This window comes from Lissotriton vulgaris, chromosome 1_1 (assembly GCF_964263255.1).
Source record: "Lissotriton vulgaris chromosome 1_1, aLisVul1.2, whole genome shotgun sequence".
In the NCBI taxonomy this organism is placed as follows: Eukaryota; Metazoa; Chordata; class Amphibia; order Caudata; family Salamandridae; genus Lissotriton; species Lissotriton vulgaris.
This window is the reverse complement of record NC_141685.1, coordinates 75,028,689-75,053,223: the sequence shown is the minus strand read 5'-3', so window position 1 is coordinate 75,053,223 and position 24,535 is coordinate 75,028,689. Positions and strand designations below refer to the sequence as shown.

General features: G+C 46.8%; 1 protein-coding gene across 1 annotated transcript in view; it reads left to right on the top strand.

Annotated features, from left to right (window-relative positions):
* Positions 1-24,535, top strand: part of LOC147737381 (uncharacterized) — a 48,040-nt gene that overhangs the window by 12,474 nt on the left and 11,031 nt on the right.

Genomic DNA, 24,535 nt, shown 5'->3' with positions numbered 1-24,535 from the left:
ATGGATTACTCGAGTTACCTCACCCAGGGAAGCCGGGTGCATAGGTATCTTTAGGTGTCGGGAATCGTCACTGTTCCAATGGCGATCTGCTGCAAAGTGCTACTGCAGTTGAAGTGGAAAGTGTCCACAGTGATCCAAGCCTGGATGTAAGATGAGAAGAACCTGAAAGCAGAGGGGAAAGAGTCTGGGTCACTAGCCAGTGACATGGGGCACGATAGGCAGATGCCCACCGATGTTGGGTTATTTCAGGTGAAGGAGGTGAAGCTTGACTTTTTAGCCACGAGGACCAGGAGGCGTCGACGACAACCAGGAGCTAGATTTGTGCTGTCCCACGAAGGATGTCAAGAGCTGCTGTATCGGTGCCCGAATTGGACCCAACAAGCCTTGGCAACAGCAACCCATGCAGAAAGGAGAAAGATGCTTCGGTGCGGGCCAGCAAGGTCCGAGGGACTCACCAGTTGGTGGGGAGTCAGGGCACATCTAAAGCAATCAGAGAAGCCCAAGGAAAATCAGAGTTGACTTCATAGGGACCCACCAGTCAATGGACTAGGAGCCTCAAGTGGAAATTCAAGAAGCGGGCCCACGGAACACTCATGGAGTGTGGGCCCACAATCTTTAGTGCAGATGGTGATCGGGGCTAGGGCTACAAGTAGCCTAAAGCACGACTTCAAGAGATGTCGAGAAGTCAGTGCACTTGCAAATGTGCACGGTGTCCATGCGTTCCCGTTCCACGTCACTCACGTCGGCTGCAGGTCCCAGCTATGCAGGGGACTCGGGTCGACCTCTGAGAAGTTTGGAAATCCTCTTCCTTGGCTGCAGATACTTCAGAGTCTGTCGGGAGCTTCGGAGATGCAGACTGGCAAATGCTTTGTTGGTGCCTGCCAAGCAGGGGAATCACTCCTTGACCCAAAGGGAGATTTCTTCAGTTCTCTAGCCTTGAGTAGAGCGTTGAAGTTCCAGGATTCAGTTGCAGAGTTTTGTCAAGGGATATCTAAAGTCCTCTGCCAGGGGTTCCTTACTTATATGTAAGAAAGGGCTTGGACTAACTCTGGGGACCCACCTAAGGGAGGGTTTGAAAAGAGGGGTGGCTACACCCATTTCCTTTGTCCAGTTTCTTGCCAGAGCAGGGGCTCATAGCCCAGTGCCACCAGTTTGAACTGGACTATGCATAGGGACACCCAGCCCCAATACACAAAAGCCTCTCTGGGAGGTGGTTACACCTCCCTGTGACAGGAAACCTATTGTCCATGCCTCCCTTGCCAGAGTTTCATCCAGCAGCAGGAGGCCGAACTCGTGTCTGTGGCTGCAGCATCCATTTTGTGATGTCAGGGATCTTTAAACTGGTTACCGGGTAGACCGGTGTGTACATGTCTCTCCCTCTAGAATGGTGGAATTCTACCCCCACCGCCAGGACTGGCGGGGGGGTAGGATTCCAAAGTGTTTGACACCAAAGACAACATGTTTCCGTGCACCCATCCCAAAGTTAGCATTTACCGCGAGGATATAATGCACTTAAGAGTATATGGTCAGGCTGCATCACAGAACAGCCCCAGAGAATAGGTTCCGAGGCTACAGAGGTGCTCTGCTCATGCATAGGCACTCTCTCACATGAAACCCAGCACCCTGCCTTCAGGATTGATAAGGACTGCCATAGGAGTGACTGATAGGTCTTTATGTGAAGTGATTTAAGGTAGATATAGGTAACCTATATCTCAGTACAGGGTGCATGCACCACCATACCCAGGCTGCGTCACCAGTCCTGTGGTGTAATTTTGGAAGGCTTCCCAGGGGTGGCATAATACATGCTGCAGCCTCTGGTAGGCCTCTGCGGTACCTATGCCCTTAGTACCTATTGTACCATATACTAGGGACTCACAAGGGTACCCCAGTAACCAAACTGGAGTGTTCCCTATTGTACATGGAATCCATTTTAGGGAGAAAACAGATAGACTGGGGTCCTGAATAGCAGGATCCCAGCCAAACTAAGTTGAAAACCAGCAAAACACCAGGAAAAAAGTGGGTGCAACCATGCAGTCAGATGACACCTTCCTACAACAATGTTCAAGAGTGAGGGGCTCAAAAGTCACATTAAAATCTCCCGCGATCAGCATGTTTAAACCACGGGAGTGTAGATCTAATAAGTCGTCCAAAGCCGCTATAACGTCCGACTTCTTCCACTTTGAGCCCCCACTCCCCCACACGCCACCTCCGATCGACCAGCCAAGCCCTCGCCGCCGTCCCCCGCATCCGAAGAGCCACAACAGGAGGAAGATCCTTCTCCTACCTGGCCGCCAAGACTTGGAACTCCCTCCCGACCCACCTCCGCCTGACCCAAGACCACCTCGCCTTCAGGAAGCAGCTCAAGACCTGGCTGTTCGAGCAGTAGCAGACCCCCCTCCCGAAGCGCCTTGAGACCCTCCGGGTGAGTAGTGCGCTATATAAATGCAATGATTGATTGATTGATTGGCATAAGCGCTAGAAACGTCCACAACCCCTTGTTGGCCCCACTTCAACCTGATCGCACCGATATCATTACTCTGTGTTTCAAGGACCTCCATATTAAAACCGCCAGCTTGGCGCACCTAGATTACCAATCCCTCTGAGGGTCGACCCTTACCCACACATGTTGCAGGGGTATAATCATTTAAGTAACCTAAGCAGAATAGGGGGACTACTGCCCAGTTTTCTTGAAAACAACAGACATCAAACTGATCAATAGAAGCGAACCAATCAGGGGAGACGGTCTTCATCTTCAATCCTGCTACATTCCAGGATAACATGGACGTCCCATGGGTAGCAGGTGAATGTAGCCACTGTCCGCTTGTAACATCAATAAGTACATCATTTGGGCCCGATACTCCAACAGGTAAGGAGGGTGCTTCCCGAGAGGCAGTAGCCTCCCTTCCTGGATGAAGACAAGGAAGTTGAGTACCAGCTAAGGGTAAGAGAGGGCATTCCTTAATCATATGGGGAGCAAAAAGACCATCTAGTTTGTTCTGGGTATTACAAAGCAGTCAGTTATTAGCCTCAAGAGAGAAAAAGCCTCTTAACCCAGGCAGTGTTTTTTTTTTTAATAAAATTTTTATTTTGCAAGGTTTTAAGTAGAAAAAAGGGAGGAAAAGAAGGCGAGAGAAAGAAGGAGGATGAAAATAAAAGGACAGGCGACATTCCACCATAAATCCCCACACAGGGGGTGCTAGAGAACATTGCTGCAAAGAAAAAGACCAGAATTACATCAGGGGGGACGGCAACTAGCGTAGTCAGATGCAATGCAAGTGTTATTGTTCGCCATTCTCCATCGATTGGGGGGAGCACCCATATCTCAGCAAACAGTTCGAAGTTCTCAGGAGTAAGAGGTGTCCCAATCATGATCACAATCATATAGGAAGGCCGTGCAGTCCGTCTTCACATGTGATTCGTGTCGCAACCAAAAGTAGATCAACAACCCCAACCCAACACCCCACCCACCCCACTTCCCCTCCACCCCCCCCACCCTTTCCCTAGTGGTGGCGACCATCATGCATTCAGAACATTGTCATATAAGCAGGTGATTAAATTTGGAAGAGATGTAGTGCACGAAGAGCTGAGGGGCAAACTGCAGATGGCAAACCTCGAGACAGAAACCTAACCAAGGGTCCCCAGTTGAACATGAAGTTTTTAAAATTCCCCAGAAAGATATCCGACAGTCTCTCCATACTCAGTAGTCGCCATAGCCATGCATGCCATAAAGAAATGGCTTGAGCTGTCAGGCTTTTCCAAGCTGCTGCCAAAGTCAATTTGGCCGCCCCTAGGCACAGCCATATAATGCGTTTATCGGCTCTAGTTTGATGTTCAAACTGCGGGTCTCTAAGCCCCAACAGGACATACTCCATTGAATCCAGAATTGGATAGTCCATCACATCCTTGATGTAGGATAGGATCTTGGACCAGAATGGCCGGATGGTGGGGCAGTCCCACCAGATGTGGCGGAAGTCACCCAGCATACCGCAGCCTCGCCAGCACTTATCTGAGGCCGTCGGGAATATCCGATGTAGCTTGGATGGATACAGATACCAATCAAATATAAGCTTCATATGAGCCTCTCTAAGATCTGTGGAATGATTATGTGCCGCTACATCACGACAGAGGCTCCTCCATTCGCTGTCAGAAATGTCCCTCCCCAATGCAGTCTCCCAGTGGTCCATGTATCGAGGTCCGGGGGACACCGCGGTGTCTAGTAACAACCCATAGATGAAGGAGATCGTCCCCTTCATGGTGGACGTGCGAAGAATAAAGGCTTCAAACTTCGTCAATGGTCTAGTAGCGGCATCCACCACCCCAGGTGACGTCGCCCAGTGTAGGAGCTGGAGGTGACGAAAGCGCTCAGTGGGCAGGACACCATAATCCCGCATACAATTATGGAAGGTAAGATGCGCCGTACCGTGAAACAGATGAGTGAGGGCCCTATAACCACCCTCTCTCCAGACACCAAAGGGTCCATCTGTCAGGGCCGGAGGAAAGGTCGGGTTGAAATGGATAGGAGTAAATGGGGACGGGAAGGTGGTCCACCGGTCGTCGCCACTGATCGTGTCCCAGACCTTCAACACCGTGCTGGTGGGGGTGCTAATATACGCGCTTCTGTGCCGGTCCGCCTTAGGTTTCCAGGCCAGGTCCCAAATGGATCTTCCGGCCACACTCCGATCCATGTGGAGCCAGTGCTTCTCTGAGAGCTGTTGGGACCATTCCACCAGCACTCTTAATTGGGCAGCCTTATAATACAAGTGCATGTCCGGGAACCCCACCCACCCTTCCACCCGTGGACGTCGAAGAACCGCATATGAAAGTCGCGCCCGGCCGCCTTGCCACACAAATTTCAACATCAGGGTCTTAAGCCGACGGAAATAGTCCATCCCTACTGGAATGGGCAGTGCCAGGAAGAGATATAGGAGTCTAGGTAGGAGAACCATTTTAAGCGCGTGAATCCTACACAAATACGAGATGTACTTCGGTTTCCATCTCTCCAGCTACGTACGTATCGCCGCCAGCATCGGGGGAAAGTTGGCCGGAAACAGTGCGCCCAGGGTAGAGGTCAGTCTCACACCCAGATGTAACAGGGATGAAGTCGACCATGAGAGTGGAGTAAGCGCTCGAATCCGGTGCACCTCTTCGGGAGGTAGAGTCAGGTTCAGAATATACGATTTGTCGAAGTTGACTCTGAATCCTGCCACCGCCTCAAAATCAGAGAGCACTGTATGGACATGGGGTAACGATAGCGCCGGATCCCGAACCGAAAGTAACACCACGTCCGCGAAGAGCGAAATCTTGTGTTGTTCACCTGAGAAGGGGAGGCCCAAGATCTGTTCGTTCTCCCGAATCGCTAGGGCCAACGGTTCGATGCTTAAAGCAAATAGAAGTGGTGAGAGCGGGCAACCCTGACGCGTTCCGCGGGAATGGTGGGAACTCCCGGACCTATGTCCATTAATCAGTACCCGAGAGGTGGGGTTGTTATAATTAGCCTCAAGCATTCTTATGAATTGGGGTGAAAACCCTAAGGCTTCCAGGGTGCGATGTAAAAAGCCCCAGTCAACGCGATCAAAAGCTTTTTCCGCGTCGAGCCCTACTAACACCGCCGGTATGCGAAATCTATTAGCCTTCTCGATCAGATGGATCACGCGCCTCAAGTTGTCGTGAGTTTGTCGACCTTTTATAAACCCGGACTGGTCCGGGTGGACCAGGGCCTGCATCAAATCCTGTAACCTGCCAGCAAGTATAGATGAATACAACTTAGCGTCTAGATTGAGGAGCGCTATCGGGCGATAAGATGCGCATTTGGTAAGATCCTTCCCCGGTTTGGGGAGGACGGTAATCAGAGCCTCAGCCATAGTGTCAGAGGTTCTTCCCTCAGACGCCATTGCGTTAAAAAGGGAAACCAGGTAATCGCAGATGTCCGACGCGAATGTCTTGTAAAACAGGGCCGTGTAACCGTCAGGGCCCGGGGCCTTGTGGAGTTTCAGAACCTTAATGGCGTCCAATACCTCCTCCCTAGTGATGGGGGAAGACAGCAAGTCATTCCATTCCCTGGAGACCTGTGGGATAGGGAGACCACCCAAGAACGCAGACTGGGCCTCTGGATCAAGGGCATCGCTCGAATAAAGATCTGCATAAAAGCGGCCAAAGAGGGCTGCCTTGTCTGCATCTCTGTGCCTAACAGAACCTGTGTGGTCCTGTATGCCCCCAATGTAATCCTTCTCACGCTTATCTCGAAGCTGCCGGGCCAGGTGACGTCCCACCTTGTTCCCCTGGGAGTAGGAGACGCGTCGAAGACGCAGAAGGGTAAACTCAGCCCGGTTGTTGTAGTGGGCTCTCAGTTTCCCTCGCACCGCCGTAAGTGGATGGAGGGTCACCCTAGAAGGGTTTGACTTGTGCGCCTGTTCTAAAGTAGCAAGCTCCGCCTCCAGGGCCTCCCTTTCCTTCCGCCGAAGCTTGTTAAGATTCGCATTGAGGGCGAGGCATGTACCCCGTATTGAAGCCTTGCACGCATCCCATGTGGTATATACTGATGTATCGGAGGGCGGGTTAAGAGCGAAAAACTGTCCCATAGCTCTTCGCAGCTCCTTGCAAGACACCTCATCCTGTACCAACGCTGCTGGGAAGTACCACTTCTGCCAACCGTCCCCCCCCACGGACCAGTGTAACCCAAGCACCACTAGGCTATGATCAGACACTGAGAGTGGAAAAACACTAGCCATTCGGACATCCCCCCTGAGGGCCTGGCTAATAAAAATATGATCTATACGAGAGTACGAGCGATGGAAATGAGAAAAAAATGTATAATCCTTGGTCTGAGGGTGTAAGAAGCGCCAGCTGTCCACCAATCCCAATTCGCCTATTTGTCGCTGCGTTTCTTCCAAAAAGACCCCAGCATCTGCCCTGCGCGCCCCCGAGCTATCCATATCCCTGTCCCACACCATGTTGAAGTCCCCCAATAGTAACAGGTGCCCTTTTACAAAGTCCCCCATCTTGTCCATCAGGCCTTGTAAAAAAACATTCTGTCCAGCATTAGGAGCATAAACCACCACAAACGTACATTGGCAGCCATATAATGACCCCTTCACCGTTAGCCAATGACCCTCCTTTTCACTACTCACCCCCATAGGCGGAAAGTGTAGAGAGGCCCGGAACAGGAGGGCCACCCCCCTATGCTTGGTGGATGCTGACGCCCTATAAATAAGGGGGAAATGTCTATGCCGGAGTCTCAGTTCATCTTTCCTAGCCAAGTGGGTTTCCTGGAGGGCAACCACATCAAGATGGTGATCTGATAGGTACTTCCAGAGCTTCTGGCGCTTCTGTGGGGAATTGAGACCCTTCACATTCCAGGTACCTATACTAACAGGCATAATGATGGCGTGAGACTCCGCTCTGTGTGCGTGTTAAGATGATCAGAGCCCAGTCCCCGGCCCCCACCAACCACCACTCTACACACCCCTGGACCAGACCCATCTCCCAACAACCTCCACCAGACCCTAGATCTCCCCCTCCCTCCAGCAACTCCCCATCATCGGACCTCCCAGAGCCAATCAAACAAGATGACCCGCTGAGCACTGTATACTGAGAGCAATCGGATAGAGACACCAAGAACAATGTCCCAAGCACCCTCCGTCCACGGGGAACAGTACACACCCCTCCCCAGCACTCCAAACATCTCCCACCCATGCAAACATCAAAAATTGTATAATCCTCAGTACGGCTCAAGATAGCGACTGCAATGGAGCACACCACTAGCGCCAACAATACCTCACACATACAGTTTTCGGTCACCACCACTCTCCCCCCTCCCCCCGACCCCAACCCCAACACTCCCACTGTGTCCCCGACCCCCAAAACTCCCCACCTCCCACCCCCCCTGCAAACAAAAAAAAACAAGAAAACATAACTCAAGGCACTGAACCTGAACAAAGTACTCAGCAGTTCCAATGGGCCACAGTTCACAAGGTTCTCACCGGACTGGAATCGGGTGGGGGCACCAATTCAGGGACCCCCAGGGCCACGGTCCGGGGTGTCTTCTCCAAAAGTACAATAGTACCCCGGGACCTTAGGGCCAGAGTCCCCCTGGCGCCCAACCATCATGGAATCGGGGATCACGCTGCTCCAGAGCTTTGTTGAGAATCTGCTATTGTAGCCGAGGCCACCGATGCCACTGCATTACCCCTTTCTTGCAAGCTAGCAGCACGATCCGGCCACCCCCGGTTCGGGGATGAACCAATTCTATGCCATGAGGAGGATCGGTGTCGTCTCCTCGATGGGGAGGGATGTGTCGCTTGGGAGGGAGGAACGTCCTCCAGGCCCAGAAGATCCTTCGCCACCTGCAGGGAGCGAATTTGCGCCAGCCTATTCTGCCATCTGAATATGATGCGGAAGGGGTGCCCCAGGAGTACGAGATGTTGCGTTCCTGCAAAAAGGAAGTTACCGGGCGGAATTCTCTCCCCTTCTGGAGTGTTGATGCCGCCAAGTCCTGGTAGAGCTGCGGACGGTGGTCCCTGAATTGCAAGGAGGAGATGGCTCTAGCTTTCCGCAGGATACACTCCTTCACCTGAAAGTCATGCACACAAACAAGGATGTCTGGAGGGGGGCCCCCTCCTCTTCGAGGCAGACCGACTCTGTGCACCCTATCCATTTTAATTTCCTGCACATCCTCTTCGTCTAAGATCTGTAAGAACAAGGCTTGGACATAACCTCGCAGGTCTCCAGCTTCTCCGTCCCATGGGACCGCCCTCATGCGAATGTTGTTCCTCCGGGAACGATTCTCTAAGTCCTCTGCGTGGGCCTGCAGGTCCAAATTCTGTTCAGTAAGACGAAGAATGTCCTGTTGTAGTTGGTGCACATCATTTGTTACACTCAAGTCGTGATCTTCCAGCGTCGCTACACGTTCACCAATTCCATCTACCTCTCTCCGCACCTCCCGGAGATCTGACGCCAACTGGGCGCGAAGCTCAGAAATGTCCTCTTTGATAGAGGTGAACAGCTCAGTCATGAAGGCCTTGGTGGCGGGTGCTTCATCATCCGATTGCCTGGATGAACCACTGGCCCCGGGGGAAGATGGCTGCTGCGAAGACTTGGAGGTGCCGTCCTTTCCCGGCCTTCCCTTGCGAAGCGTGGTGGACATCTTGAAGTTCCGGCTGTGGCGCGGAACCAGGGCTATTGTACACTCTCCAGGGACAAGGAGTGCTCAGGTGCAGCGCAAGACCTCACCAGGTATTCAGTCTCTGTCCCCGCGTATCTGAGCCACAGTCAATGGCTGCCCAGCCAAGATGGCGTCATAAAAGCTTCCCGCCAGAAGGCGCCTTCCAGAGCCAATGCAGTGACACTTTCGTCAAACAACCCGATCCCGGGTCCTCCGCTATTGTAGATCGGGGCCACCAGTCCGGACCCCCCGGCTCCGGCAATGCTCCTCCGCACTCCTCTCAAGGCTATGGCACGGCTGCAGCCGAGGGAACAGATCAGGCCAGCCTTTCAGTCCGCAAGGCGAAGTAGGCCGTACCACCTCCGTTGGCTTCGTCGTGTCTCTGGTCTCCGGACCCACCAGCACCTGTCTCCCGGCTCCCCCAGGGAACCACAGGCCGTACCTCGGCCCCAGACGGCATGCAATCCAGCCAGGAGACCCCGCGGTCGTGGCAGTCTTCTTACCGTGGAGCTCCGCGGCGGCCTCAAGGCCTAGATCCGCCCACTCGCCGGGCCGGTGCCCACAGTGCAGGGCTTGTTCCCTCGACCCCAGCCGCTTCAGGCTGCAGTCAGTACTTCAGAGAGCACCAAGTCGCTCTCCATTGCGGTAGGGTCGTCCCCCTCCATCAGCGGCTGTAATCAGCTCCTTCGGTACACTCCACTAATGGCCTCTCCCAGCCTCTCTCAGCTCCGCCGATAGCCCGAGTTGCCCTCTCCACGCGGTCACCAAGTCCCCTTGGTCGGCTGCAACAGAGCGTCCTATACCGCCTTCAATGCTTCGATGTTGTGCCGCAGTACTGGCATGCGTTAGGGAGGGCAGGAGAGACCCGCGGCTCCGCGACACCACGCCCAGCCGGCGTCGGGCGCCTCCGTGCTCTGCACGCGAGGCCGGTGCTTACGAGGCCGGGAATCGACTCTCCCCCAATGGCGTTCTCCGGTCTCCCGCAGCCCCGCCGGCAGCGCCGCACCGCACCACTCGATGTCAGTGGCCCCTGCTAGTATCTGGAGGCCGGTCAGCACCCCGTGGGCGATGCTATACAACGCTAAGCTGGTCGGGCGCCGGAGGGACTCGAAAGTGCGTCTTACTCTGACGCCATCTTGGCCACGCCCCCAGGCAGTGTGTTTTTTTAGTGTTTGGTGGCACGCACTGCTTGGTAAGAACCGTCTGAATTGGATCGAGGAACCTTCTGGGAACAAGTACGATATTCCAGTGAAAGAAGATTTTCCGCAACATCGACCTCATTCAGTGTAAGCTCAATACAATCTAGTGATTGGGTTCGGGAGGTAAGTCTGGAAGCCCTTGAGATGTCTTCGCAAATTACAAAGCTAATTACTCGGTCCTGGAGGCTGCTTGAACCACTATACGTTGCATGGCTGCGGGGGGGGCTAGCTTGCAAAAAGATGCCAACTTGGGAGCCTTACCTACAGTGGGTATCTCCCACTCTGGATAAACCACCTGATGAGATGTAGAGTCAGTGGGTACAGGGCGAGAGAGACAGGAAGGGTCCTTATTCAATAGCTGATTTACCAGGGAAGTAAGACCTCAAGCATGGTTCTCATATCCTCGTCCTCTAGTCTGAGAGTATTAATGAGGCTAAGTATTTCTTGGGGAACATTGGTAGATCTACAATCTGGCTCTCGGTTTCATGTCTCAGGATGCTGTTTTTGATGAGGGGGTTGACACCTAGGCCCCCTTTCGGTGTCCTCCTCCAACAACTCCACCAGTGGTAGAAACCTATTAGTGTACGGGATTTCCGACCCTGTCTTCTGTATGTCATTCCCAGATGATGTATTTGAGGATTGGCTATCGCTTCCAGCATCTAGGTTTCCCTCACAGCCTATGTCTGGGCACCCTTTTTAGGTCAAGCCTAGAGCAGCCCATGCACTGCTCTAGCAAAACAACCTTTTGGAATTGCTGTGGACTTTTCTCGCCCTTGTGCGTGAGAAAAGGCCTACGGCTTTCGGTCACGAGCGGCGGCGTGCAGTGTGCCATCTGTTTTGTGTCACTTTTCACACCAGCGCACACGCACCACTCGCAATAGACTCGCACCAGCAATGTCTGGTAAGTGAGACCTAAAAAGGAAAGTGCCCCACTTCAAACATCTACAACTTTCACTTTTCTGTACTTTAAAACCATTAAAATTGTATATTTGAAGTGTAGGGATACACTATAAGGGAGTATTTGCTTGATACCGATTTTTACTTTATTGGGTTTTTATAGCGTACTAAATAAATAGCTGAACCTTTTGAAATGTAATTCACTAAAAGGGAAACCTAAGCCAGAGTCTCATAAGAAAACAAACATAACAGGACAGTGTCTGAAGTGCTGATGGAAGAGGCTATCCGCAGCCTTCTGTGAATGGAAATGGGGCAGGACAGTGAGTCGGCGTTCATCCTCTGGTGGCCAATCATTCTTTTACTAATTTTCCCTTATCACTTTGGCTGGTGGAGGGTGATTTTTGCTTGCCCTTTCCTCCTGTCCTGCTTGCTGGATTGACAAACTTGGAAGTGATTGTCCGGATATCATTAGGCCATCAAGTATTTTGGGAGCGTCTTCCTCTGATGTTGCCCATAAGCCAAGAGCATGGAATGAGATCAGGCCCTGGTGGCAGCCAAAGTGCTTCATTCCTTTCTCTTTTTAGCTAAAAGTCTGGTGCCAGTCACATCCTTTGTTTTCTTCCTAGAGTTTGACTTACTGTGTTTCTTATTCACTATTTTCAAAGTCAGTAGAGTGTGACAGAAAAAGTTGCTTCAAGCACGCCTTCACAGCTTCTTTGATCATCAGAGTAATATGCACCATTATGTTCAGGGATATCTCATGTTGTTCCCTACTTAAATTGAACTATCAAACAGTGATGTGCAAAGGGGAATAAATGTAGGAGTTATCTTACTGGATCACTCCCGGTTTTGGGACTGACGCTGTTGGTTTTTAAACTATCCACTGGTACCCTGTCAACCATGACACAGTGGATGTGCGTTGACCTTTGAAACCATGTGCGCATGCGCTGCTCTAGGAAAACAACCCCTTGGAATCGCTCTGGAAGCGTGTGAAAAGGCCTACGGCTTGCGGTTACGAGCAGCGGCGCGCAGTGTGCCATCTGTTTTGTGTCAGATTTCACACGAGCGCGCGCACCACTCGCGGGACGCTGCAGCTTCCAAAATTTCTGAGTTTGCTCCTGAAACTGATGCTCAAGGGGCGATCTATCTTACCCCGGTTTTACCCTTTCTTCCACCCTGTTCCTTAAACCTGCTCTTCTGTGTTCCTTATAATGTTCTATTATCTCTTCCCATCTCTTGTCCTTTATTTGAAGTAAGCCCCCCTCTCTCTCTCTAGTTCTCACGTTTACTAATTAGAGGCATTTGGTTTGAATTCACTGTAAATGGAGTCAAATGATTCGATTCAGTCACTGTGCTGCAGAAGGAGTCACACACCAGAGTTAGTATTCTGTAAGAACACAGTCAGTTCAGTAAATGAAATAAACCCAACAACACAGAGAATTGGTCACCCCATCCACCCGACGAGAGGCTGCGCACAATGCTCGCACAAGTGAAATGCACTCATTGTCTGACATACTTAGCACTGAACCTCCCTGATTGGCTTTGGTACAATATTTATGTACATATGTGGTATCTGTAGAGCGCAAACCTACCCTACAGGCAGCTGAGCACTATACAAGGGGAAAGGTAAAGGAAAGTCCATGAGTGATCGGAGGGGTGTCTGGGTTTAGGGAACAGAAGTCTATTGTTACTGCATTGTGATGTAGTGTTATTTTTTTAAGGTGACTTGTGTTCTGCACTATGCTAAACTGGAGCAGAATTAAGGGTGTTGTCCCCAGATACTGGGTGCATGCATAGATGGAGTCCGCTTTGGGGTGTCATAATAATTACCACATAATTATATGCTACATAATTACATTGCACTAAATGCAACATTCACTCCAAATAATACCGCTTAGTGCCACATGATTACATGCCACATAATTACACGCCACATATTTACACTCTACTGAATAAAACATACACTCCACACAATACCACTGAGTGCCACATAATTATATGCTGCATAATTACACTGCACTCAATGCAACAAACACTCCAGATAGCACTCAGTGCCACATAATTACACACAACATAATCACACTCTACTGAATGCAACATACACTCCACACAATACCACTCAGTGCCACATATTTATATGCTACATAATAACACTTCACTCAATGCAACATACACTCCAAATTATACCACTCAGTGACACTTAATTACATACAACATACTTACACTCCACTCAATGCAACATAAATACACTCCACATAATATCACTCAGTGCCACATTATTATATGCTTTTTAGAACAACAGTGGTCCCATGCATTCAAAAATATATGAAGCAATAAATATAGACAAAATCAAATCTATATTTTGAGTGACATGTCCAGCCGGACAGAGGTCATTCAAGTTTACTCTATAAACAGTTAATCCATACAGCGAGAATACCTTCCACAATACACCCGTGTGGTGCACAAGCCTGTGCCCAACACTAACGGGGTGAGTACAGAAGGTGGATTAGAAACATAGAAGGGTTTTTTAAGGCAAGCAAACGTTTTTATGTTTAAATTCAAATTATACAGAAGTGTCAAAAAGCACCATTACAATACAATACATAGAAATCAAGTTTTGTATGGGGTGCTAGACAGGTCGACGGCGTTTCGGTCCCCCTATTAGGTCATGGGGACCATCATCAGGACAATCAATAGTTGCCTTAGCGTTATAAAACCTCAAATTGCCTGAAAAAGGAAAGGAAATAAGGAGAAAATATGTACATTTTAGAAACAAAATATTCATTATGTTTAATCAAGTGACTGGAAGTGAAACGTGCATCCGAACGCTTTAGAGGTGAAATGCCTCGCGATTTCAAGTGGTATTACCACAAGGCGAGTGAGTTCGAACGTGCTTTAGAGGTGAATTGCCTCGTGATTTCAGGTGGTGAGTTCGAACATGCTTTCAGATGGGCGGAAGGCAGGGGCTGTGCCGAGGTGGGGATCAGGCTGGGAGCATATGTTTAATATGACCGAGCTGCCGGCAGCCGAGTGCGAACATGCTTCAACGTCCAAGGACGTGTCAATGCGTGGTAATTAAAAGTGAGCAATCGCAATTTGTGCCTATTCCGAGGAAGCGTGAGCGATCTCACAGTCATGAGCGTGGTGATACGAGGAACGTTTATGTGACTATCGGGGGTGAACATACACGAAAAGTGCCTATCTTGGGGAAACTTTAAAAATGGTTCGCACGGTGCGTCAAGTGCCAATGTAGGCTGGACGGATAGGCTTACCAGGGCAGCGCACTGGTACTAGATTGGCAGGGAGGATTAGCCCGTGTCTGAAACAGCAGCCCTACGGAGGGAAGGCAATACTTAAATTAATTTAAGAAAATGAACAGGGCAGAGACCTGGTGATCGCGGCCATGCACAGCTCCTTACCGGAATCAGCCGCGAGTTGCCGCGTTACATTAGCGTAATTGGGCGGCGCCAGGGTAGTACCTATCGGGAAAAACGGGACATAAGAAACTTGCATATATCTCTCTTTCGGGGTAGAGGAGCTGCAGGTTGCTAATAACTTACCGGTTTAGTCGGTCTTCCGATGTGTTCCCTGGCGTACTCGGGCAATGGGTCGGGGGAGTGAAGAGTGGGTGAAAAGGAGCTGATTGGCCTGTGATAGTGACGCCTTTAAGGGCATAGACATAGACGAAGGGTGCATGCCGCGGCGGCCATCTTGGACGAGGTGTTATTAAAAAGGAGGTGCATAGTGTTTAGTGCAAGTGATAACTATTAAAAAAACATATTAATTACATTTGACCAAGGGGGTCACAGAAGAACACAATGAAAGGCACAAGGTTGCCGGAGCAGACTGTGATTTCAAGAGTGTGAAGCAGATTTCAAATTAGAGCAGTCCATTCCTCCTGCAGGTTCAATCCAGAGTTCAGACTGTCCGTTTTTAATATCCATTTTAGTTCCTCTCTGTTGAGCATACGGGTCAGGTCACCGCCCCTGGGTGGGATGATGACTTGAGTGATCACAGTCCAGCGGATTTCATTTTCCGTATGTCCTTTATTGACAAAATGTTCAACCAGAGGAGCATTTGGTGTTTTGCACCGGATCCGACTGCGATGTTGAGATATTCGCAGTTTAATTTTCTGTTTGGTCTGGCCCACATATATTAAGTCGCAGGGACAAAAAATGGCATAAATGATGTTACAACTATTGCAATTAGTAAAGGTTCGCAATTCATTTTTCACTTCTTAATATACAAACTCTTTACAATCAATTGAGAAATCGCATACAACACAAGACGCACACTTAAAGTGACCTCGAACAGGGGGAAATGACCAATGGTCATGGAGTGTGGTGTTTTTTCGTACTTGCAAGGGGTAAGGCTGCCCTCACCAGCTGATCTTTCAAATTATTGCTTTTCTTGAAAGCGAAGAGGGGAGTTTCCCAGTCGAGTAGGCCTGAATTCAATATGTGCCAGTTCTTTTTAATACTTTGCTTGACACAGTTGGAGACGCTCGAAAAAGTAGTGACACATACCATCTTTTCAGAGGTTTGTTTAGGTTTGGGCTCCAGAAGAGTATCATTAATTACATACAACATACTTACACTCCACTCAATGCAACATAATTCCACACCACATAATTACACTCTACTGAATGCAACATACACTCCAAATAATACCACTCAGTGCCACATAATTACACACCACATAATTACACTCTACTAAATGCAACATACACCCCACACAATACCACTCAGTACCACATAACGATTTGCTACATAACTACACTGTACTCAATGCCACACACACTCCAAATAATACCACTCAATGCCACATAATTATACTCTACTGAATTTAACATACACTCCACACAATACCACTCAGTGCCACATAATTATATGCTACATACTTACACTGCACTTAATGCAACATACACTCCAAATATTACCGCTCAATGCCACATAATTACACGCCACATATTTACTCTACTGAATACAACATACACTCCCCATAATACCACTCACTGCCACATAATTACATGGCACATAATACCACTCAGTGCCATATAATTACACACCACATACTTACACTCCACTCAATGCAACATACATACACTCCACATAATACCACACAGTCCCACATAATTATTTGATACATAATTACACTGCACTCAATGCAACATACACTCCAAATACCACTCAGTGCCACATAATTACACGCCACCTCAGTCAGTCAGTCAAATATCTTTTATTCGGTTTCCAAAATTTTTTAGGAACCATAAAAAGTACATTGCAATGAACAGTATATAAAAGTGGGACGGCAAAACGAGTTATACGAAAAGACAGAATTTACATAAACAAGATACATTTTTAAGTTAAAAACAGACAGAGTTATTAGAAAAGGTAAGTTAATCATAGTTACACCGATATTTTAATCAAGATTCAAGAAAACCAGCTACACGTTTAGGAACATATTCAGAATCTAAAAGTTGCAAAGCATGAAAACCGGGACGACAAGATCTCAAACCCATTGATAACAATAGGGGAATAATCCAACGCTTTCGAGGTAAATCATAAAATCTGCAAAAAAGGGTAACATGGATTGTGGATTGTTCCGCGGTATTGTCACATGGGCACTTGGTGATGGATTTTGACCAGTCTTGTTTTTTCAGAAAAGAAACAATACGAAAAAATGTATTAAAGAGAAACCGGGTCAGGAGATATTTTTCGTGAGCGATCAAATAATATTTCAGGTAGGGTTGGATGCCTAAGGAAGATTGAACACTTAAGATCTGGATATTAGAGATCTTAGTGATTTCCTGAGATATTCGAAGTTCCCTCAGATGTGATATGCATAGGACTTTTAGATTTTTCCTTGACAAACTTAATAGGGATGACGGCTCTAAAAAATATGCCACCTAATTACACTTTACTGAATGCAACATACACTTCACACAATACCACTTAGTGCCACATAAGTATTTGCTACAAAATTACACTGCACTCAATGCAACATACACTCCAAATATTACCACTCGGTGCCACATAATTACACGCCACATAATTACACTCTACTGAATAAAACATAAACTCCCCATAATACCACTCAGTGCCACATAATTGCAAGCCACATAATTACACTCTACTCTATGCAACATAAATACGCTCCACATAATACCACTCAGTGCCATAATTACACGCCTCATATTTATACTCTACTCAAGTATTTGCTACATAATTACACTGCACTCAATGCAACATACACTCCAAATAATACCACTCGGTGCCACATAATTACACGCCACATAATTACATTATACTGAATAAAACATACACACCTCATAGTACCACTCAGTGCCACATAATTACACACCACATAATTACACTACTGAATGCAACATGCACTCCAAACAATACCACTCAGTGCCACATAATTATATGCTACATAATCACACCGCACTCAATGCAACATACACTCCAATTAATGCCACAAAATTACACTCCACTGAATACAACATACACTCCCCATAATACCACTCAGTGCCACATAATTACAGGCCCATAATTACACTACTCAATGCAACATAATACACTCCACATACAACTCAGTACCACATAATTACAAGCCACATAATTGCACTCTACTCAATGCAACATAAATACACTCCACATATTACCACTCAGTGCCACATAATTACACGCCACATAATAACACTCTACTCAATGCAACATAAATACACTCCATATAATACCACTCAGTGCCACATAATTACACGACATAATAACACTCTACTCAACGCAACATAAATACACTCCATATAATACTACTCAGTGCCAGATAATTACACGCCATATAATTGCACTGTACTCAATGCATCATAAATACACTCCACATAATTGCACTCTATACCACATACCACCAATCAACATAAATGCACTCCACACCATGACACAATTTTCCTAAGCATAATTTCACTCAACACCACAGTTCCAGGCCACACATTTCAACTCCACATTTCCAAAACACACTGCCTAATTACACACCAAACAACATGTTTCAACTCCACAAACCACAACGTACCTCCAATCCACACTATATATTGTCACCACCTGAGCACTAATCATCATTCACCACCACCATTTTGTATCAGCGCACCACCTAATCATCACATCAGTCTCCCTTGGAATCTGGCATCTGTTGATTCTCCCCTGGTGTCCGTCCACTGCTCGTGTTCTAATTAAATTATTGTTTTCCAACCTACACTCCCCCGTTATTTATGTCCCCCTTTACCATAACAAAAAAAATTATAACAAGCAAGCATGAGAACAGGCAGGAAAAAGTTGCCAGCATTGCAAGTACAAAAAAAGTAGAAGACATTTTTTATGTTAAAATCTTTTTTTATCAGGTTTTTCAGTTGTATATAATGTTGTCTTTGTTTGTATAGACGTAACAAAAATGCTTAACACTTTTTATTATAACTTTTCAACAGAATTCACAGCAGCCACAATGCTCTACAACATAGCCAAAAGTTCTGGCTAAAAACATAAGGTCCCAAAGACGTGACCCATTGGCTATGGCAACGCTTGTTTTACTGGGTTATGAAACATAGCTGGAATAGCTAATTGGCGGGCCGTAGTAGGGTTGTTTAAACTAGCTGGTTGGGTAGAGCGTTGTGGGGATTTAGTATTTGTAACGAAACAGTGTGTTACGTGATACGTAAGCACATCCCTGTATACGGGCACACTTGTAGAGTTCAGCCTCGCTGATTCAAAAAATAGTTCAAATTGGAAGGTTTTCAAAGTTTATATATATTTAGTGCATATTCAAGATATCCATTGTACAGTGGCGTTACATCACGCCATATGTTCCATTGACAGTAATCCAATGAATAGTATTGCAAGGTATGCTCCAATGCATTTCGGACTCGTATAGTCCTTTATCAAGGAGCACTGTGGGAAGGATACAATAACTGCATGTTAGATCAACGGAAAAATGAGCAATTAACAAGTTGTGTGCGTGCAGTCAAAAACGCGTGGGTGAAGGAACACCAAGAAAAAACACCAAGAAAGAAGTCGGTGCATGCGGTTCAAGAAATGGACATTAAGGCATGCGATCAAAAAAACGGCAGTTTGTGAGCCGGTTTGTCTAGGTGGGGGAAGGTGATATTCAGAGTGACCATGCATGGGGGTAACTACCATTGTGTGAAGCGTTAAATAAATCCTAAAGGCAGCGCTAGTTGGGAGAGTGATCGAAGACCAGGACGACGATGAAACGAGGGTGATTGAACAAAATGGAAAGAGTCTTACACTTCCACTTTTAACGAGCGGCTCACGTAGTGCTGCAAACAAGGGGGAAATCAATCAGCAGTTGTCACAAGCGGAGACGCTTGTAAAAGGATAAACAAGCCGTCAAGCGGTCACAATAACTTACTGTGTGGGGTTCGAAGAGGTGGACTACATGACTCGAGCTTCACGGAGGTACTGCGAAGTTCGTGGTGAGGGTAAAGAATGTTAGAAATAAAGAACAGACACCCGAGTGAACGTGAAACCGTGGTGGCCATCTTGTAAAGGTGAAATAAGCCGTAAAATGAATAAAAAAGTAATAGCAGGTACAAGTCACAATATACATGTAGAACGGGGGTTCAATATATCAAGCAATCAGGTTATAGATAACAACTCAGTTCGGTTCTGTCATTGAGCCCAAAGGGCTTGAGAGATTGGAGTTTGTAAATCCACGATGTCTCCCGTTGTAGGAGGGTTTTGTTGTTGTCTCTACCCTCACAGTGGGTGACCATTTCCAGTACCAAATATTTCAACTGGGCTATGCTGTGTTGTGCCTCGTTGAAATGAGTAGCCACAATGGACTTAGTGTTCTTAGTTCGGATGTTTGACTTGTGCTCATTGAGTCTGATTTTTATTTTTCTGCTGGTTTTGCCTACGTAGATCTTCCCACATGGGCATTTCAGCAAGTAAATCAGGTTAGCCGAATCGCAGGTGGCATCAACTTTTAGAGGAATCTCAAAACCTTTCATGGGATGATGTATGACGTTGCCCACTATGACATTATTGCAGTTGCTGCAGTGATGACAGGGACGCGTGCCTGTGTGTTTCCTTGGTGTATCAGTGGGTCTTGATAAGATTTCTCTGATGTTCATAGGACAGTTGTAAGCAAAGATGGGGGGATCTTTGAAAAGGTTTCCAAAATCCGGTTCCGACGATAAGATGCGCCAGTGTCTTAATATGATTTTTTTGTAACATTTACTCACAGTGGAGAATTTGGAGACCAATGTCAATCTAGGATTGAGATCCTTTTTTCTGCTTTGCAAAGCTTCAGTCCTTGGGATGGTGAGTGCTCTGTTTTGTGCATCCTTAATGATGTTGTCGGGATAACCTCTAGTGGAAAACCTAGAGGCCATGGTTTGAATTTGGGAGTCTCTCCTATGTTCATCTGATACTATCCGGGTAACTCTCAACATCTGGCTGAATGGAAGATGTCTTTTTAAAGATTCTTGATGGAAACTACTATACAGTAGAGTATTGTTGCGGTCCGTTTCCTTGCGGTATAAATCGGTTTCAATGCCATCTGTGGTGATTTTTACAAGTACATCCAAGAATGTAATTTCTGTGGCTGAAATATTCCAGGTGAACTCAATACGGTCATCTCTGGTGTTCAGTGTAGATAAGGCTAATTCCAGGTGTTCTCGGGATTCTTTCCAAATAAAGAAAAGGTCATCTATATATCGTGCATATAGTATGAGGTTGTCTTTCCAATCCGTGTGGTTTTCAATGTAGTTTGCTTCAAAGTTGCCCATGTAGATATTGGCGTATGTCGGCGCGGCGCAATTGCCCATTGCCATCCCAGACATTTGTAAATACCAATGATCCTCAAAACAAAAATAGCTGTGATACAAAGTAAAGATCATGAGCTCTAAAATGAATGTTTTCAAAGAATCTGCAATGTCCGATTTTAGTAAGGCTGATTCAATAGCCTCGATGCCCCCAGCGTGGGGAATAGAGGTGTATAGACTCTTAACGTCAGCGGTACATAGTAGTATTCGTTCATCTTTCTTGATTTCAACAGAGTTTAATTTATTGATGAAGTCAGTGGTGTCACGAATGTAACTTTTCAAATTGGTAACCATGGGTTGCAAGTGGCGGTCAATAAATTTGCCTGTGGGTTCGTGGATTGACCCCCGTGTAGACACGATGGGCCGGAATGGAGGATCCATTAAGTTCTTGTGTATCTTTGGCAGCATGGTGAGAGTAGGACTTTTGGGATAGTCCACGGTCAGATATCGCTTGGTTCTATCATCAATGATATTGTTTTCTCTTGCTGTGTCGACAATATTGAGTAGCATGGTTTTGTACTCTTTTGTCGGGTTGCTCTCAAGTGGCTGGTATGTTTGGACGTCTAAAACGTGTTCTCTGGCTCTGCAGGTGTAGAGATCCGCATTGAGGATGACTAAGGCACCACCCTTGTCAGCTTTCAAACATTTGATCATAGTGTTATTAGCGATGTTCTTCAATGTGTCATGTTCCTTGTTAGTGATGTTCCTTCTTTTGGTTTTTTTGAAATTAATCTTGGCGATGTCCTGACGGACTAAAGTTTCGAAATTGTCAATACTCTTGTGGCTGCTTGGAGGCATATAGTTGCTTTTAGGTCGTAGGCCCAATAATTGATCAGGTTTAGTTTCCACAACTGGTTCCAAAACTTTTTCGAAAAAGTGCTTTAAGCGTAGTTTTCTAGTGAGCTTAAATGTACTGACTTCTAATTCAAGGAGGTTGGTGTTGTTGGTTGGGATGAATGACATACCCTTTTGTAATGTTTTAATTTCGAAAGGTGTAAGATTGGTATCAGAAATGTTTATGACTAACGATTCTTTCTTGTCTTGGGTTTGTTCTGAGGTTGGCTCTTCTCGTTGTCTTTTCTTTGATCTTTTGCCCCGTCTGGGTCGTCGATTCTGTCTGGGCCTAATTCTAAAAAAGGCTCCGTGGTGGTTGTCGATGAGGTGGATGCTTGAGCTGGACGCTCTTTGGAGGTTGTTCGTTCACTTGGTTGAGGTCTTGGGGGACGGTTGGTGGTATCGCTATCAGATAATGAGGTGTCAGTGTTCTGGGAATATGGTTTGTTTCTTCGTCGTTGGGCGTAAACTTCCGCCCAAGTATAAACTTCCCCAAGTTTGTAGTCTAAAATGTCACGCCTAAATTTGCGTAACTTACGTTCGTTGATTTCCCTGGTGTGACGGTCAATTTGTCGATTGATGTCTTCCAATGTGGTGTTTAGTTCCTCAGGGGTCATAAGATCTTTAAGTTCGCTTTCGGTGGTGGTGATTTCCAAAGATAGTTCTTGGAGGATTCCTGACAGTTCCTCTATAATTAACAAGATTAAATCCAAGCTACACTTGTTTAGGATAGCGTACCATCTATCAAGGAAGGTTTTAGAATTCTTGCATAGGGAAGGTTTTAACGCAATGCGTAGGCCGCGGGGAATACGGAGTGATTTGTGATACTTGATGAGGGTATTCGCGTGGAGTTTTTGGTTCACACGACGTTTCGATAAGTACAGTAGTTGCTTGAGACATTGTTCCTTCGTTCTACTCGAAGGTGTTTGAGTTAAATCATCGTTGATCAATGCATATATCCTTTCCGTTGCGTCAGAATCAAATGCCAATGTTTCGGCATGGGCTTCAGTGGATTTAGATATATCTTCGTATTGCATCTTAAAGATGATCCGGAGGGCGTGCTGCCAGCCTACAAGGCAGTGGGATATAGATATAGAACTAGAGAAGAGGCTTGGGCGCACAGCAAACGTGGGATAAACACAAATTGTGAAGGGCGGTTGATGAGATGGGACAAGTAAAGGTGCTCCAACAGGTGACGTAACTAGCCAATGTGATACGTAAGCACATCCCTGTATACGGGCACACTTGTAGAGTTCAGCCTCGCTGATTCAAAAAATAGTTCAAATTGGAAGGTTTTCAAAGTTTATATATATTTAGTGCATATTCAAGATATCCATTGTACAGTGGCGTTACATCACGCCATATGTTCCATTGACAGTAATCCAATGAATAGTATTGCAAGGTATGCTCCAATGCATTTCGGACTCGTATAGTCCTTTATCAAGGAGCACTGTGGGAAGGATACAATAACTGCATGTTAGATCAACGGAAAAATGAGCAATTAACAAGTTGTGTGCGTGCAGTCAAAAACGCGTGGGTGAAGGAACACCAAGAAAAAACACCAAGAAAGAAGTCGGTGCATGCGGTTCAAGAAATGGACATTAAGGCATGCGATCAAAAAAACGGCAGTTTGTGAGCCGGTTTGTCTAGGTGGGGGAAGGTGATATTCAGAGTGACCATGCATGGGGGTAACTACCATTGTGTGAAGCGTTAAATAAATCCTAAAGGCAGCGCTAGTTGGGAGAGTGATCGAAGACCAGGACGACGATGAAACGAGGGTGATTGAACAAAATGGAAAGAGTCTTACACTTCCACTTTTAACGAGCGGCTCACGTAGTGCTGCAAACAAGGGGGAAATCAATCAGCAGTTGTCACAAGCGGAGACGCTTGTAAAAGGATAAACAAGCCGTCAAGCGGTCACAATAACTTACTGTGTGGGGTTCGAAGAGGTGGACTACATGACTCGAGCTTCACGGAGGTACTGCGAAGTTCGTGGTGAGGGTAAAGAATGTTAGAAATAAAGAACAGACACCCGAGTGAACGTGAAACCGTGGTGGCCATCTTGTAAAGGTGAAATAAGCCGTAAAATGAATAAAAAAGTAATAGCAGGTACAAGTCACAATATACATGTAGAACGGGGGTTCAATATATCAAGCAATCAGGTTATAGATAACAACTCAGTTCGGTTCTGTCATTGAGCCCAAAGGGCTTGAGAGATTGGAGTTTGTAAATCCACGATGTCTTTCTTGGTGTTCCTTCACCCACGCGTTTTTGACTGCACGCACACAACTTGTTAATTGCTCATTTTTCCGTTGATCTAACATGCAGTTATTGTATCCTTCCCACAGTGCTCCTTGATAAAGGACTATACGAGTCCGAAATGCATTGGAGCATACCTTGCAATACTATTCATTGGATTACTGTCAATGGAACATATGGCGTGATGTAACGCCACTGTACAATGGATATCTTGAATATGCACTAAATATATATAAACTTTGAAAACCTTCCAATTTGAACTATTTTTTGAATCAGCGAGGCTGAACTCTACAAGTGTGCCCGTATACAGGGATGTGCTTACGTATCACGTAACACACTGTTTCGTTA